This window comes from Haliotis rubra, unplaced genomic scaffold (assembly GCF_003918875.1).
Source record: "Haliotis rubra isolate DU_JTF1 unplaced genomic scaffold, ASM391887v1 Scf16, whole genome shotgun sequence".
Taxonomy (NCBI): Eukaryota; Metazoa; Mollusca; class Gastropoda; order Lepetellida; family Haliotidae; genus Haliotis; species Haliotis rubra.
The window spans coordinates 2,963,063-2,967,916 of NW_025765558.1; the positions used below are offsets into that span (position 1 = coordinate 2,963,063).

The window sequence follows — 4,854 nt, forward strand, 5'->3', positions numbered from 1 at the left end:
CGACTTCTGAGTGAAGAACGAATGCTTTTAATTAACCACAAGAGTACAAACATGTCGTGTTGAACCTGTAGCCAAAACTTTGAAGACTGAGCACTTTAAGGTGCGTGTGGATGTTTGACATAATGATGGAAAAGGTATCCATGTATCCGGGCAACGATGCCTGCATAACAACATCATGTGCTTGAGTGGTATCGTTAAGAGAATGTTTTTCATTTTTTGTTATTCAAGTAAAAAATTTGAATGGCGTTTCAGGACGGCATAAAATGTCGCGAACATTTAATGTGCACACGTCCATTTATCTTTACATGAAACTGCCTGTTTCCTTCATTCTCTAAAAGCATTTTATTTGTTCTGCATCGCCTCTTTAGAAGCTTTTTAATTATGTTTTATTGCAAAGCTTTCAAGATCAAACGAAAAGAAATTGTACACTGCGAAATACTCAATACTGTGGCGTCGAGATACTTGATAGAAACGGCAATGCTTCGTAACGGATCAAGTCTCGGATTTAAAGATCCTTTACGGATTCTTGACACATGAACCATTTTCTTATGGTTAGCTAGGAAGTACCAAATTGCATTTTCTCAGAGATATTATTATTACTCAGGACTATTAGTCGCGAGTGACAATCACGAGGGACGGATACTTTGTATTTTTATAAAAAAAAAACTGTCATTGTACTGGAGATATAACGCATGAAGGACTATACAAGGAAATGCTAGATCAGTTCTGATGAAGTAACTTAATTCATTTGTGGCACTTCCATTTTTATTTATTTACGACGCCCTGTTGCTTCAAGGGACGGAGGGGTAACCTAGTGGTTAAAGCGTTTGCTCGTCACGCGGAAGACCCGGGTTCGATTCCCCACATGGGTACAATGTGTGAAGCCCATTTCTGGTGTCCCCTGCCGTGATTTTGCTGGAATATTGCTGGAACTCACTGTTGCTTCAAGGAACATGTTGACCATTATCATCTTTGTTAATAGCTAACACCTGATCATACAGATATCAGTTAAAAAAAATCCATTTTATTATTCAATAATTATCATATCTTAAAAAAGACTATTGCACAACCGCCATAGCTGGAATATTGCTGAGTGCGGCGTAAAACTAAACTAAACTATCGCACGAATAAGACTATATCATGTACAGATTTACTTTTTATCGCAAAGTGTGTTACTGTTAGGGTGGGACATGCGTCCTCTTTTTGTAAACACCCGGAGTCAGTGCTTTATCGCACCTTTATTATTCTGAACGAATTCTAGGCAAAAAGTGATAGAGGACATTTTCGCAATGTAGGTACGATGATATGTGCCAACCAAGTCTGACCATCCAATCCTGTTAGTCGACAAGCATCTGATATTGCTTAAAACGGCGTAAAACCACACTAACTCACTCAATCGAGTAGGTACTGAAATACACTTTGTAAATCAATTCACAAAGACAACATAGACAAAGTACAGTTTAAGTCGTCCGCTTGAGAAGTATAGTGTACTTGCGAAATAGATGGGGAACTGATGTTTTATTGTCGAAGACAAACAGATTGGACACAAGTGGTCTGGTATCGTAAATATAAACCTATCTGTGATATGTCCCATTATACTGGAGGTACCCGAATTTCATGTAATGACCTCTTGCTGAGCTGGAGGTCTGACTTGTGAAACGTAAGACCCGGTAGCAGGTCTTACCTCTTAAAGTAAGAAAGTAAGACCTCCTACCGGAGATACTTTCGTATCTGGTCCAGATACCTGGGTAGCTATTCCCAAAGCGACCCTTGTGCATTGATGTCCTAATTAATCATAGCTTCAGTTCAAATACATAGACAGAACCAAGTTAGGACATCCTAGCTCTAGGATTGTTTTGTGAATACAGGATTTCTTGTGAGGTAAGAGTTCCTTACCTACCCCGTAACTATTTTTGGAAAGCGTTCCTTCCGTTCCCCCAACTCTAAACCAAACTCTAAACCTAACCCTAAACCTAACCCTTACTTAAATTTTGGACTTTTAATCATTTTGTGAGTTCTCTAGTAATTGTTGTGTTAAGTTTTGTTTATAATTCTAGAATATTTATACATATTATTTGGGAGGGGGGAACGGGAGGAACTCATACCCTATTTTTTTAAAAAAATTACAAAGATATACAAGTAATGAAAAGTACCTTATAAGATAGGCCGGGGGTACGTAAGGAACTCTTTCCTCTTGAGAAATCCCACATGAATAACAAAACTATCTTTCAACAATTCTTTATTTCAGTTGATAGTCACAAAATATCGTTTTTCTTTGCACTTTTCCGAGCTATCCGAATCATTTCCTTCCGTTTCAAGAGTTTGAACAGTTAGTTCTGAACCAACTTTTCTTTTTCTGTCGGGGATTGCGCTTAATAGATCGGAAACTGATGCCCTTTGCTCATCTGAAGACGTCTTGTACACACGAACGGCTTCACTGCGATGACCTAAGTTAAATGAATTAATTGATTACGTATAAACTGGGAAACAATTCTATTATCACACAGATTCCAATATTGTACAGACGAAAACCTATAAATATTGATTATTAATCATGCTGCATAAACACATCTCTTAAATTGAACAGTTCAGTATTTAGTGCTATTTTTTCAAAGTCTACTAACAAACTGGACTAAATGCATCATTTTTAAAGTTTGAATACTTGTTATTTTCAGTCTGTCCTAACATCTTAATGTGCAAAAAAGAGATGAGAAAGGTACCTGGTTGCTCGCAAATAAGACCGTGTAATGAATAATTCACGATCGCTGTCCGAACCTTCCATATTCAGGTGTTTCCCTCAAATGAATGTTCTAACATGCCACGTGACGAGGTACTACGACACAAATTTCACGTGCAGCACGTTCCTGCATGCTCCTCGATGTACCATCCAGCGCGGTATAAACAATGCAGCGGTACGTTCGTCTCTACCTTGATTAATTATAATGCTTTTTATTGTTATAAAAATGTATTTAATGGAATTGACGGTTTAGATGTTGGATAAAGTACTCGGTCATAATTGGAAAAGTAAGGACCTCAACGCGCGGGAAGTAGTGTAAAAGTAAGACCTCCCGCTTCGCGTCGCGGTCGGTCTTACTTTTACACTTTTAAACCGATAGTCACGGACTTACAATACCAACAAGCCTGATACAAGCACTGGGTCAGGTGCCCTGCCATTTCCTGGCAATGGTCAAATTGCAGACAATCAGCCCACAAATAACATATTCGATCGTCTTATAGAGCATTCTCCATGCTACAAAGCAATCGGGCTAGAAACCGTTATTACCCCCACTGAATCATGGGAGCTAGGAGTTTTTCTACCAAGACTAAGATTCTAACAAGTCAGTAATGACGAGGACTATAAAAGAAGAAAGGTTAATACTGACGAGGTAAGACGACAAATGACACGCCACACAAACTAATTAACTTACTGCTTGATATATATGATAATGGTCTGTTTAAAAAAAAAATCATGATCTGCCCATAAAGGGGCGAATGTATTGCAAGCCGTTTTCACATTTCCTAAGAAATACTGATATCTTAAATTGTTTTAAAGATTTCTTGAATGATATCTCGAACAGTGATAATTATTGATATCTGCAATAAAATTCATGATATCGGAACTGAATTAAGGATATGATGAAGCATATTGATGATATCTTGAAAAGAATTCCTGATATCTTGAATTGAACCGGATTCCCAGGTTTCTGTTTGCTGGTAGGGGCGGTGGGGTAGCCTAGTGGTTAAAGCGTTGGCTCGTCACGCCGAAGACCCGGGTTCGAATTCCCACATGGGTACAATGTGTGAAATCTATTTCTGGTGTCCCCTGCCGTGATGTTGCTGGAATATTGCTAAAAGCGGCGTAAAACCAAACTCAGTCAGTCAGTCTGTTTGCTGGTTGTTTAATGCCACAGCTCAGCAATTGTCCAGCAATAAGATGTCTGTCTGTAAATAATGGAGTCTGCACCAGTCAATCCAGTGATTGAGAGTATGATCATCGATCTACGCAATAGGGCTACGAGACATACATGAACCACGTCAGCAAGCATGACCAATGACCATCTGGTCCCGTTTGGCGTCTCTTCCTACAATTATGAGTTGCTGGAGACCAACTGTAATCCGGATGTTGAGTTCACAGGTACCTGACACGCGCCTGCGCCTCAACGACTTCCTTGTGCCACTTCCTGCCTGTCGTTATTCCCTTACCTATCACCACTATATAAGACGTGTCTGATCGATCGCTAACACTTGCCTCCCATTCGCAACTGTCTGACTGATAACGTAATATTATCATTTGATATAGTTAGAGTAAAATTCACCCCTAAAGATAATCACGGACCTGATAAAACAGCTGATTGAACTTTATCTCCAACTCCGTTGACGATTCCGGCGTCTCGCAAGACCAGTGGTTTGAGTCATGCCTTAAAGGTTAAATCACGACTAAAAAGGTGACAAGTACATATATGATCTTTTCACCGTTTTCGGCCGAGCGCGATTAGTTTCACGTAATTGAAAACTTCCCACTGGCGACGAGACTGCGATTTCAATTGAGTGCCTAAGCTAATCAATCCGAGTGAAAGCAATCGGCTCGTCTCTGTCCAACAAGTTCTGCTCGGCCCGCATTAGCCAGACTCCATATTGGAAGTAGTTCTGTGCACCTGTTTATCACATAGTATTACATTACTTTGCGGAAGTTCGTAATATTGACAAACTTTATGGATAACAACTTCGAAACGTTTCAAAACGTCGCACTCACGAAATGAAAGAAGTTGTCATCCATAAAATTTGTCAATATTGTACTTGCCAACTTCTAAACTGCCAGTCAAAGAAGGAAGTTGTTAAACTTACAAACATGTA

At 39.4% G+C, this 4,854-nt stretch overlaps 1 long non-coding RNA gene across 1 annotated transcript; it reads right to left on the reverse strand.

Moving 5' to 3' along the window:
- Positions 1-2,226: 2,226 nt before the first annotated feature.
- LOC124271334 lies at positions 2,227-2,858 on the reverse strand. Its single transcript, XR_006897011.1, has 2 exons — positions 2,721-2,858; positions 2,227-2,447 (listed from the first exon to the last, which is right to left on the reverse strand). It is a non-coding gene; the product is annotated as an uncharacterized LOC124271334 (long non-coding RNA).
- Between the last annotated feature and the right edge of the window lie 1,996 nt (positions 2,859-4,854).